This window comes from Schistocerca gregaria, chromosome 2 (assembly GCF_023897955.1).
Source record: "Schistocerca gregaria isolate iqSchGreg1 chromosome 2, iqSchGreg1.2, whole genome shotgun sequence".
NCBI lineage: Eukaryota > Metazoa > Arthropoda > Insecta > Orthoptera > Acrididae > Schistocerca > Schistocerca gregaria.
The window spans coordinates 34,558,576-34,572,373 of NC_064921.1; the positions used below are offsets into that span (position 1 = coordinate 34,558,576).

At 40.2% G+C, this 13,798-nt stretch overlaps 1 long non-coding RNA gene across 1 annotated transcript in view; it reads right to left on the reverse strand.

Annotated features, from left to right (window-relative positions):
• Positions 1-3,985, reverse strand: part of LOC126336265 (uncharacterized) — a 38,497-nt gene extending 34,512 nt beyond the window's left edge. Inside the window, exon 1 of the long non-coding RNA XR_007564936.1 lies at positions 3,890-3,985. This is a non-coding gene — a long non-coding RNA (uncharacterized LOC126336265). The remainder of the gene's footprint in view (positions 1-3,889) is intronic.
• Positions 3,986-13,798: the final 9,813 nt, after the last annotated feature.

The following is a 13,798-nucleotide window of genomic DNA, read 5'->3' on the forward strand; positions in this document are numbered from 1 at the left end:
TCAAAAGCTTCCACAGTGCAAAAAATTTAGAAACTAAAAAATTTTGTGTAGAGCAACATATGGAAGCATGTGCCACTGAACTTAAACTAAAGGATGGCACTTTCATAATTGTAACAGTGTATAGGTCCCCCTCAGGGAATTTCCAGCTATTTCTGGAAAACTTGGATGCTTTGTTGTGCTATCTGTCAGACAGGGGGAAGCAAATTATCATTTGTGGGGATTTCAATGTTGATTCCCTGAAAGAGTGTAATAGGAAGAATGACCTTTTAGTATTACTCAGTTCTTTCAATTTGAGCTCCGTCATTGATTTTCCTACTCGGATAACAAAGAACAGCAGTACATTGATAGATAACTTTTTTATAGACCAAGATAAGTTTAAGGACATAAATGCTTATCCTGTTGAGAATGGTCTTTCAGATCATAGTGCACAGATTGTTACAGTACATGACATAGCTCCATGCAGTATAATAAATCAGACTTTCAAAGCAGTGCGTTCAATTAACAATATAAATATTGCAAACTTTAGGGAAAGCCTACAGCAGCTAGACTGGGATGAAGTGTATAAGGAACCCGATGCAAACTTAAAATATAACTTATTTCACAATACATTTTTAAGGGTATTTGAAAATTGTTTTCCCAAGAAAATAGTTAAACATAATTCCAAGAAAACATATAAAAAACCTTGGCTAACTAAAGGAATAAGAATATCTTGCAACCGCAAAAGAGAACTGTATCTAACAGCAAGATGGAGTACTGACCCCGAAATTGTTCAATATTATAAAAACTATTGTGCGGTACTAAGAAAAGTTATTAAAAAGTCCAGAAGCATGTGTATCATGTCTGAGATCAGTAACTCTGATAATAAAATTAAAGCAATTTGGAATATTATTGAAAGGGAAACTGGGCAACCAAGAGCACAGGAAGACTTTAGTGCAATAAAATTGAATGACAAGTGCACTAACAAACAATCAGAAATTGAAAATATTTTGAATAATCATTTTTTAAATGTTGTGGAGAAAATAGGATCTAGATCTTCACTAGAAGAGGCAAGGCTATTAATAGAAGAGGCCATACCTGCACAGTTTGAAACAGCTGTAATTCCACCAACCTCTCCCTCTGAAATCAGTAAAATAATAAACTCACTGAAAAGTAAAAGCTCTTACGGAATTGATGGCATTTCCAGCAAAGTACTTAAAGCTTGTTCCCCACAGATAAGTAGAATTCTTAGCCACGTATGTAATAGCTCTTTGGAGCAGGGTGTTTTCCCTGATAGACTGAAATATGCCATTGTAAAACCATTGCATAAAAAGGGGGATATGTCGGATGTCAACAACTACCGCCCAATCTCTCTTCTGACAGCTCTATCAAAAATTTTTGAGAAAGTAATGTATTCAAGAGTAGCCTCCCATATTTGTAAAAATAAAGTACTAACAAAATGTCAGTTTGGTTTTCAGAAAGGCTTTTCAACAGAAAATGCTATATATGCTTTCACTGATCAAATATTAAATGCTCTGAATAACCGGACATCACCCATTGGTATTTTTTGTGATCTCTCAAAGGCCTTTGATTGTGTAAATCATGGAATTCTTTTAGATAAGCTAAATCATTATGGTTTGAGTGGGGCAGTGCACAAATGGTTTAATTCATACTTAACTGGAAGAATGCAGAAAGTTGAAATAAGTGGTTCGTGTAATGTTAAAACAGCTGATTCCTCAAACTGGGGTGCTATCAAGCACGGGGTCCCACAGGGTTCGGTCTTAGGTCCTTTACTGTTCTTGATATACATTAATGACTTACCATTCCACATTGATGAAGATGCAAAGTTAGTTCTTTTTGCTGATGATACAAGTATAGTAATAACATCCAAAAACCAAGAACTAAGTGATGTAATTGTAAATGATGTTTTTCACAAAATTATTAAGTGGTTCTCAGCAAACGGACTCTCTTTAAATTTTGATAAAACACAGTATATACAGTTCCGTACAGTAAATGGCAAAACTCCAGTAATAAATATAGAATTTGAACAGAAGTCTGTAGCTAAGGTAGAATTTTCAAAATTTTTAGGTGTGTCCATTGATGAGAGGTTAAACTGGAAGCAACACATTGATGATCTGCTGAAACGTCTGAGTTCAGCTACGTATGCTATTAGGGTTATTGCAAATTTTGGTGATAAGAATCTCAGTAAATTAGCTTACTATGCCTACTTTCATTCACTGCTTTCGTATGGCATCATATTCTGGGGTAATTCATCGTTGAGTAGAAAAGTATTCATTGCACAAAAACGTGTAATCAGAATAATTGCTGGAGCCCACCCACGGTCATCCTGCAGACATCTATTTAAGGATCTAGGGATCCTCACAGTAACCTCACAGTATATATATTCCCTTATGAAATTTGTTGATAATAATCCAACCCAATTCAAAAGTAATAGCAGTGTGCATACCTATAACACCAGGAGAAAGGATGATCTTCACTATGCAGGGTTAAATCTGACTTTGGCACAGAAAGGGGTAAATTATGCTGCCACAAAAGTCTTTGGGCACCTACCAAACAGCATCAAAAGCCTGACAGATAGCCAACTAACATTTAAAAATAAATTAAAAGAATTTCTAGATGACAACTCCTTCTACTCATTGGCTGAATTTTTAGATATAAAGTAAGTAAAAAAAAAAAAAAAAAACTTAATCATTAGTGTCATGCAATATTTTGTGTAATGTAATTTCTTGTACAGACATCTTTTATTAACCTGACACGTTCCACATCATTACGAAGTGTCGTATTCATGATCTATGGAACAAGTATTAATCTAATCTAATCTAATCTAACCAGCAGCAATAGAGGAACTCACTTTAAAAGTAGCATCAGTTGAAATCGAGTCAGTCTGTGCAAAAAACGAAAGAGACAGAACTAATAAAAATTAATGTGACCTAATTTCACAAGCTGTAGCAGGTACTTTAGACAAAACCAGTGCCACAGTGGGAAAGGTAGTGAAGGAATGTGTGGTGCGCGTACTGTAAGACGTTCAGTACACACACCATAAGATTATTTGACCTTTCACTTTAACGAAGTAGGAGAGTGTCAGCAATATCTCTCGTGGTCTTATCGTGGCGTGTTTATCTTCTGCAGCTAGGTCAGGCGATAGAAATGCCACTTGCACGCTTAGAGTAGCAGATTGATGGTGACCAACTTTAAACAGAAATTGATTAATTTTAGCATACATTTATTGTTGTTGTTGTGGTCTTCAGTCCTGAGACTGGTTTAATGCAGCTCTCCATGCTACTCTATCCTGTGCAAGCTTCATCTCCCAATACCTACTGCAACCTACATCCTTCTGAATCTGCTTAGTGTATTCATCTCTTGGTGTCCCTCTACGATTTTTACTCTCCACGCTGCCCTCCAATACTAAACTGGTGATCCCTTGATGCATCAGAACATGTCCTACCAACCGATCCCTTCTTCTGGTCAAGTTGTGCCAGAAACTTCTCTTCCCCCCCAATCCTATTCAATACTTCCTCATTAGTTATGTGATCTACCCATCTAATCTTCAGCATTCTTCTGTAGCACCACATTTCGAAAGCTTCTATTCTCTTCTTGTCCAAACTATTTATCGTACATGTTTCACTTCCATACATGGCTACACTCCATCCAAATACTTTCAGAACACATTTACTAAAATAATAAAAAGCATCGACATTACATAACTTGATTCTGGATGCAGTTTACAATTGACAATCTTAAGTTCCTTTGGTCTTGGTACGTTAATCTTATTTTCACATATCTCTGATACTTGACAAAGTGTCTATTCATTTATCATCATGGCTATGTACAGCAATATGGTAGTCTTATTAGGTGCAGACTGAAACTTCACTATAGACTGGTACAGACTTACGTAGACTGGTACAGACAGGTGCAGATAAATGCAGACTCGTACAGACTCATGCAGACTGACTAATCGGAGGTCTGTACACTTGTTATAATACCTTGCACATTCAGGTATCACTGCGCGAGTGTCATCCGCGAGGAGAAAAGGTTCTACATTAGCAGCAATCTGATTGGCTGCGTTACATACAAGGTCTATCCACAAAGTACATTACGTTTTGAAATAAAAAATAAATAAAGTGTTGGAATTTTTTTAAAATTATATACAGATGAAAGAACACTTAAATACTACTTTTCTACATAGTTGTCATTTAAATTAAGGCACTTATCATAGCGATGGACGAGCTCGGAAATTCCTTCGTCGTAAAATTCGGGCGCCTGTGCCTTCAACCATGTGGTTACCTCTTTTTGAAGCTGTGTGTCGTCATCATAATGCTGCATAGCCAACCAATTCTTCATTGCTGGGAATAAGTGGAAGTCGCTCAGTGCCAGGTCGGGACTGTACGGCGGACGAGGAAACAACTCCCACTTAAAAGATTCGAGAACTTCACGAGTGGCATTTGCCGTGTTGTTGTGAATCAGCAAGATCTTTGAGACCAACTTTCCCCTGCACTTGTTTTGTATTGCTCTTCTGAGGTTATGCAGAGTTTGGCAATACCTTTTAGAGTTTATTGTAGTGCCTCTTTCCAGGAAATCCACAAAAATTACACCTTTTCTGCCCCAAAAGACAGTCGCCATCACCTTCCTTGCCGACATGGTCTGCATGCATTTCTTGGGTTTTTTGGGGGAATTTGTATGCCCCCACTGCATTGACTGCAATTTTGTCTCGCAGTTCACATGCTTAACCCATGTTTCGTCACCAGTAACGATGTGATCGAGTAGTGCGTCGCCATCTTTCTCGTAAGCGTCCAAAAACGTTAACGCTGCAGCCATTCGCTGATTTTTGTGAATCTCTGTCATGATTTTTGGTATCCATCTTGCACAAAACTTATGGTAACCAAGCTTTTCGGTAATAATTTCGTGCAACAAACTTCGTGAAATTTGTGGAAAACTCGTAGAGAGTTCCGTTATTGTGAAATTACAGTTTTCACGGACCGCAGCAACGACTATTTCGACAATTTCTTCAGTCACTATGCTGGGTCTTCCACTTTGCTCTTAGTTGTGAACATTAGTTCGGCCATTTTTAGATTTTATGACCCATTGGCGCACTCCAACTTCAGTGATTATGTTGTCCCCATACACTTCACAAAGCTGCCAATGGATTTCTACCGGTGTACAGGTTTTTCGGGTCAGAAACCTTATTACAACAGGCACTTCACACTTCGCGGCATTTTCAATTGACGCTGACATTTCAAACTGTCACAGTAACTCAACGGAGTACAGCACAAACCCCTCACTAACACGGCAGGATGCCGACTCAGCGGCGGAATACCATGACACCAAGATGGCCGTGCTAGCCCCGCCCCTAGCAGACACAAACGAAAACGTAATGTAGTTTGTGGATAGCCCTTGTATTAATATGCGGATCGGCGGAAGTAGAATTTGGTTCGTCTCTAAGGCAGCGCCATCTTGTAGTGCGGAGACGGATGAGCGCTGTGCCTGTGCTGTTACGCTTAGCAGGGCGCGCTCTAGTGGGAAAGTTGTGTACCCGATGACTACGTGGAACTATCTACACAACAGAATGCAAATTAATCAATGATGTAGTTGAAAGGCCTATTTACCCAACGGAAATGACATTATAGACAAAGTAAACACCAGTTTGCATGCTACAGAGCACAAGATACACAACTACTTAGGTGAAACTGATACAGAGACGCCAGTTGTACACATAAACAAAGTGCCAGCCACAGTAAACCAAAGAAATGTATGCACACAGATCTTTGCAAACCCTACAAACAATGCCAGTAGTAATGACAGAATGCAGAGTGTAAGTTTACAGGGCATAACATCAGTACCTACGAGAAGTGTAAATAATTGTGATGGCTATGTAAACACAGCACAAAATGCAAACAGCTTGTCCACTGTATTTGCTGACGAAGGCCTATTAAGACACTGTCAATTTCCAACATTACGAATGAAGGTAAAAAGATGAATGCTGTTGTGTTTATTAATGCTTTTGGACATGTGTTTGCTAGAAATTGAATGGAAGCACAGAAGATCAGGTTTGTTGTTGGGTACACACCAGGCAATGTACTTTTGTGGGCGACCGAGGTAGCTGAGCGTTGTACCACATATTTACAATTTGAATGGGTGTTTCTTGACAAATACTATTTCTCATGTTGATGTTTTAAAAATTTTAAAAAGTTGTTTGCCATTAATTACTACACCTGAGTAAAACACAGAATATTTTCTATCCATTTTAGATTCAATCGATCTAATATATGAGGAGAAAGTAACAACAAATAGGGTGTCAGATAGCCTAACACCACAACAACATAATCAAACAGTCAATACAAAAAGCCAGATGTGAACATGCAGCAAGGCTGGTCTGCGCTACCACAAGGATACATTAACCGCAGTAATGGATACAGGAATGGAAATGGCAAGAACAAGAGATTTTTAACAAAACTTTCCGTATAATATGAACCATTACCATCTACAACCTAATTTCAGTCCCACCACGTGTAAATAAAAAGTCATCTGTACCAAAGGTCAGCACACGGCAACAATAATAATATGCCATATACCGTACCTCAGCCAACATTTGCGCAGCAAAATCACAATATGGCGTTGATTCCACAACAGCCATATGAACATACGAGAAAGCATGTCACAAACTGAAAATGATACACACTGCGGAAAAATCCACACAGTACAACTGACAGAAATAATCTGTGGTATAAACACACAGTTAATAGTTGATACAGGGTCCACGAATAATTTAATGTCTGAAGCATTTTCCTCTAAATTAAAAAGACAGAATTAATTTCTTGTTCTACCAGTGCAAAACTGCAAAGTACAAACCGCTACAGGCACAAAAGCGAATTAGTAAAATACCAAGCTCTTATCACCGTGAACACTGAACAATGTCCTGTGCAGTGTAATGTTTAAATAGTAGATAAACTCTTATCAACTGCTTGATAGGTATGGACATATTTAGAATCTAAAAACTAGAATAGACATAGGTATTGGTAAGTACCGTTTATTTGTGAACGACCAAAGATTTTCTATTAGTCTGAATACCACACCGGAGAGGTATGGCAAAGTCAACCTAGAACCCCATGTCATTATACAATATTCATATCCCACCATGTATTTTATGAACAAATGTGATAACTAACATGAGACGGACACTGAAGTTAACCAGGTACTAGTAGAACAAAAATTGAAGGGATCAAATATTCCATATGCTACACAACGACAAGTTGTTTCTGCCTTACTTTTAAAATATGCAAATGTTTTAAATAAGAATCCAGGAGTATTCAAAGATTATAAACATAAACTTAATGTCTATCCTCACGAAGAATCCAGGAGTATTCAAAGATTATAAACATAAACTTAATGTCTATCCTCACGAAAAATTTTGTGTTTTGTCTTGCCCTATACCGTGGACAAAGCATGAAGCATATAAGTAGGAAATCAATAGAATGTGCAAATGCAGAATCATACAGCCATCATTTTCTCCATATTGCAGTCCAATATGACCAGTCAGCAAACCTGATGGATCAGTATGGCTAGTTTTATACGCTAGAGGCAGAAACAAAATGCTAGTACCAGTAAGAACACAACCAGATAATTTAGATGAGCAAATTGCTAAAATTTCATAACACCAAATATTTCAGCACCCTTGATCATTAAAAAATCTTACTGGCAAAAAACGCTACATCAGGAGAGTAGAGAATACACAGCATTTGCCTGCAATGGCAGTAGTTATGAATTTCAAGTTCTATCCTTTGGTTTAAACATTAGGGCAGACGTATATATGTCAGCCTTTGACTAGGTTAAGACCTGAATTGCTCAGTAAAGTTACTATTTATGTTGACGATACGTTAATAGCCACATCAGCTTGGGCAGAACACATCAGTATAATAGAAAATGTATTTAAGAGATTTAAAAAGTATGGAGTAGGAGCAAATGTAAAGAAAACTAACCTTGGTAAAGAAGAAGTAAAATTTTTAGGACGTATCATATCAGGACAGGGTATATTACCAGACCCAAAGGAACTAGATGCCATACAAAATTGCCCATTCCCGAGGAACAGACAGAAATTCAAAGCATATCTAAGACTAACTTCCTTTATCCAAAAATTTATACCACAGCAGCTTATGAATAGCGATGTCCTACTTAACCTGTTGAGAAAGAATAATCCTTGGTTGTGGGATGAAAGATGCCAGGAGGCCTTTACCAAAATTAAAAAATGCATTAATATCAGCCAACATTGTATTGTGTCAGTTTTGGAAGCATCAAGAGTTTATATTTGCTGTTCAAGTAATTCAATTTGTGTATCCGTGTGTTGTGTTGAAAACACATTAAACTTTTGTTAGTTCTTTATGCCAGTGTTTGTTTTTGCTCTTCCTTAAACTCATTCTTAAAATTATTGGAGCATTTTAAAGCAAATGTTGTAATATTTGCATGTGATCGGTGTTTCTCGTGTGCACAATGCACCCTGTCCAATCACCTTTGCATTAGGTGTAAGTGTGGCAGGCAAAGAATGATTCAACAAGTTTGCACTGTTCTGCACTACATTTGTGCCAGGGGAAAAAATATGCCTGGAGAAAATTGTGACCCTGTCTCATCTACTGTCATAATTCTATGTTACTCTCATCTGTGTCTGAAAATTGAAAAATGTAATTGGTCATTGTCACTGTGATCAACATTTTCGGTTTTGAGTTCATTTGTTGTGACATCCATATGGGTGACATCTTGTGCCTGGCTACCCAGTAACAGACTGGCATAACGTACCTTTCTTGTGGACACATTTTTAATAATTTTACAAAATGACAAAATAAATGAGTACTTTTGAAAATGAAATATTCTGTTTCTAATAGTGAAGATACCACTATGAAATCTATTCAGTGTTGCCTCACTAACATGCATCAAAATATGGTCTCAGAGTCAGTGGCGGGTACTTATGGGGGCACACGGGGCACTTTTATCGGGCCGCCAACATTGCCACCTGCGCCGCCTCCACCAGTCAGCCTGCACACTATTCATTCATTTCTTTCATCAGTCGACTCGACTGAATCAAGTTATCAAGTAGTTGTACTTTCCTATGTAGCATGCACGTCCCCATCATCATATTTTATACATTTCTGTCTGGCACATAGATAGCTAACACATACCTATGAGAAAAGTCTCAGCCATTCTCGTGATCTCGATACGTTATTATGTCTGGCATTTGTTCGCAAAAAGTTGTGAATATTAAAAAGAGACTAATGGGAGAGAGTCTTCGATACAAGTAAATGAGCATAAACACCCTTAATGATCGTGATTCTGTTATGCAAGCAATGACTGTTGTCCTAGGCTAGCTTACTTTCACTCTCTATACAAAATATTTGCTTGTACACCTGCATTTATTGCTAGAGTAGAAACAAGTTTTTCAACATTGTGCCGTACAAAGCCATGGCTGAGGTCGAGTGATGGAGTATCAACTTAATGGCTTAGATTTTTTGAACACTCACCCTAATGTTGATTTTCCTGTTGTTGGGTCTTCAGTCCGGAGACAGGTTTGATGCAGCTCTCCATGCTACTCTATCTTGTGCAAGCTTCTTCATCTCCCAGTACCTACTGCAACATACATCCTTCTGAATCAGCTAAGTGTAGTCATCTCTTGGTCTCTCTCTACGATGCCTCAGAACATGTCCTACCAACCGTTCCCTTCTTCTGGTCAAGTTGTGCCACAAACTTCTCTTCTCCCCAATCCTATTCAATACTTCCTCACCAGTTATGTGATATACCCATCTAATCTTCAGCATTCTTCTGTGCCACCACATTTCGAAAGCTTCTATTCTCTTCTTGTCCAAACTAGTTATCGTCCATGTTTCACTACCATACATGGCTACACTTCATACAAATACTTTCAGAAAGGACTTCCTGACACTTAAATCTATATTCGATGTCAACAAATATCTCTTCTTCAGAAACGCTTTCCTTGCCATTGCCAGTCTACATTTTATATCCTCTCTACTTCGACCATCATCAGTTATTTTGCTCCCCAAATAGCAAAACTCCTTTACTACTTTAAGTGTCTCATTTCCTAATTTACACTCCTGGAAATGGAAAAAAGAACACATTGACACCGGTGTGTCAGACCCACCATACTTCCTCCGGACACTGCGAGAGGGCTGTACAAGCAATGCTCACACACACGGCACAGGGGACACACCAGGAACCGCGGTGTTGGCCGTCGAATGGCGCTAGCTGCGCAGCATTTGTGCACCGCCGCCGTCAGTGTCAGCCAGTTTGCCGTGGCATACGGAGCTCCATCGCAGTCTTTAACACTGGTAGCATGCCGCGACAGCGTGGACGTGAACCGTATGTGCAGTTGACGGACTTTGAGCGAGGGCGTATAGCGGGCATGCGGGAGGCCGGGTGGACGTACTGCCGAATTGCTCAACACGTGGGGCGTGAGGTCTCCACAGTACATCGATGTTGTCGCCAGTGGTCGGCGGAAGGTGCACGTGCCCGTCGACCTGGGACCAGACTGCAGCGACGCACAGATGCACGCCAAGACCGTAGGATCCTACGCAGTTCTGTAGGAGACCGTACCGCCACTTCCCAGCAAATTAGGGACACAGTTGCTCCTGGGGTATCGGCGAGGACCATTCGCAACTGTCTCCATGAAGCTGGGCTACGATCCCACACACTGTTAGGCCGTCTTCCGCTCACGCTCCAACATCGTGCAGCCCGCCTCCAGTGGTGTCGCGACAGGCGTGAATGGAGGGCCGAATGGAGACGTGTCGTCTTCAGCGATGAGAGTCGCTTCTGCCTTGGTGCCAATGATGGTCGTATGCGTGTTTGGCGCCGTGCAGGTGAGCGCCACAATCAGGACTGCATACGACCGAGGCACACAGGGCCAACACCCGGCATCACGGTGTGGGAAGCAATCTCCTACACTGGCCATACACCTCTGGTGATCATTGAGGGGACACTGAATAGTGCACGGTACATCCAAACCGTCATCGAACCCATCGTTCTACCATTCCTAGACCAGCAAGGGAACTTGCTGTTCCAACAGGACAATGCACGTCCGCATTTATCCTGTGCCACCCAACATGCTCTAGAAGGTGTAAGTCAACTACCCTGGCCAGCAAGATCTCCGGATCTGTCCCCCATTGAGCATATTTGGGACTGGATGAAGCGTCGTCTCACGCGGTCTGCACGTCCAGCGCGAACGCTGGTCCAACTGAGGCGCCAGGTGGAAATGGCATGGCAAGCCGTTCCACAGGACTACATGCAGCATCTCTACGATCGTCTCCATGGGAGAATAGCAGCCTGCATTGCTGCGAAAGGTGGATATACACTGTACTAGTGCCGACATTGTGCATGCTCTGTTGCCTGCGTCTATGTGCCTGTGGTTCTGTCAGTGTGATCATGTGATGTATCTGACCCCAGGAATGTGTCAATAAAGTTTCCCCTTCCTGGGACAATGAATTCACGGTGTTCTTATTTCAATTTCCAGGAGTGTAATTCCCTCAGCATCACCCGACTTAATTCGACTACATTGCATTATCCTCGTTTTGCTTTTGTTGATGTTAATCTTATATCCTCCTTTCAAGACACTATCCATTCCGTTCAACTGCTCTTCCAAGTCCTTTGCTGTCTCTGACAGAATTACAATGTCATCGGCGAACCTCAACATTTTCATTTCTTCTCTATGGATTTTAATACCTATTCCGAATTATTCTTTTGTTTGCTTCACTGCTTGCTCAATATACAGATTGAATAACATCGGGGAGAGACTACAACCCTGTCTCACTCATTTCCCAACCACCGCTTCCCATTCATGTCCCTCGACTCTTATAACTGCCATCTGGTTTCTGTACAAATTGTAAATAGCCTTTCGCTCCCTGTATTTTATCCCTGCTACCTTCAGAATTTGAAAGAGAGTATTCCAATCAATATTGTCAAAAGCTTTGTCTAAGTCTACAAATGCTAGAAACGTAGGTTTGCACTTCCTTAATCTAGCTTCTAAGGTAAGTCATAGGGACAGTATTGCCTCACGTGTTCCAACATTTCTACGGAATCCAAACTGATCTTCCCCGAGGTCGGCTTCTACTAGTTTTTCCATTCGTCTGTAAAGAATTCGCGTTAGTATTTTGCAGTTGTGACTTATTAAATTGATAGTTCGGTAATTTTGCACATCTATCAACACCTGCTTTCTTTGGGATTGGAATTATTATATTCTTCTTGAAGTCTGAGGGTATTTCGCCTGTCTCCTACATCTTGCTCACCAGATGGTAGAGTTTTGTCAGGACTGGCTCTCCCAAGGCCATCAGTAGTTACAATGGAATGTTGTCTACTCCGGGGGCCTTGTTTCGACTCAGGTCTTTCAGTGCTCTGTCAAACTCTTCACGCAGTATCGTATCTCCTATTTCATCTTCATCTACATCCTCTTCCATTTCCATAATATTGTCCTCAAGTACATTGCCCTTGTATAGACCCTCTATATACTCCTTCCACCTTTCTGCTTTTCCTTCTTTGCTTAGAACAGGGTTGCCGTCTGAGCTCTTGATGTTCATACAAGTGGTTCTCTTATCTCCAAAGGTCTCTTTAATTTTCCTGTGTACGGTATCTATCTTACTCCTAGCGAGATAAGCCTCTACATCCTTACATTTGTCCTCTAGCCATCCCTGCTTAGCCATTTTGCACTTCCTCTCGATCTCATTTTTGAGACGTCTGTATTACTTTTTGCCTGCTTCATTTACTGCATTTTTATATTTTCTCCTTTCATCAATTAAATTCAATATTTCTTCTGTTACCCAAGGATTTCCACTAGCCTTTGTCTTTTTACCTACTTGATCCTCTGCTGCCTTCACTACTTCATCCCTCAAAGCTACCCATTCTTCTTCTACCATATTTCTTTCCCCCATTCCTGTCAATTGCTCCCTTATGCTCTCCCTGAAACTCTGTACAACCTCTGGTTCTTTTAGTTTATCCAGGTTTTATCTTCTTAAATTCCCACCTTTTTGCAGTTTCTTTAGTTTTAATCTACAGGTTATAACCAATAGATTGTGGTCAGAGTCCACATGTGTCCCTGGAAATGTCTTACAATTTAAAACCTAGTTCCTAAATCTCTGTCTTACCATTATATAATCTACCTGAAACCTGTCAATATCTCCAGGCTTCTTCCATGTATACAGCCTTCTTTTATGGTTCTTGAACCAAGTGTTAGGTATGATTAAGTTGTGCTCTGTGCAAAATTCTACCAGGCGGCTTCCTCTTTAATTTCTTTGCCCCAGTCGATATTCACCTACTACATTTCCTTCTCTCCCTTTTCCTACTACCGAATTCCAGTCACCCATGACTATTAAATTTTCGTCACCCTTCACTATCTGAATATTTCTTTTATTTGTTCATACATTTCTTCAATTTCTTCGTCATCTGCAGAGCTAGTTGGCATATAAACTTGTACTACTGTAGTAGGTGTGGGCTTCGTATCTATTTTGGCCACAATAATGTGTTCACTATGCTGTTTGTAGTAGCTTACCCGCATTCCTATTTGCCTATTCATTATTAATCCTACTCCTGCATTACCCCTATTTGATTTTGTGTTTATAACCCTGTAGTCACCTGACCAAAAGTCTTGTTCCTCCTGGCACCGAACTTCACTAATTGCCACTATATTTCATTCCACGCTCCGACCCGTAGAACGCCAGTTTTCTTTCTCCTGATAACGACGTCCTCCTGAATAGTCCCCGCCCAGAGATCCGAATGTGGGACTATTTTACCTCCGGAATATTTTACCCAAGAGGACATC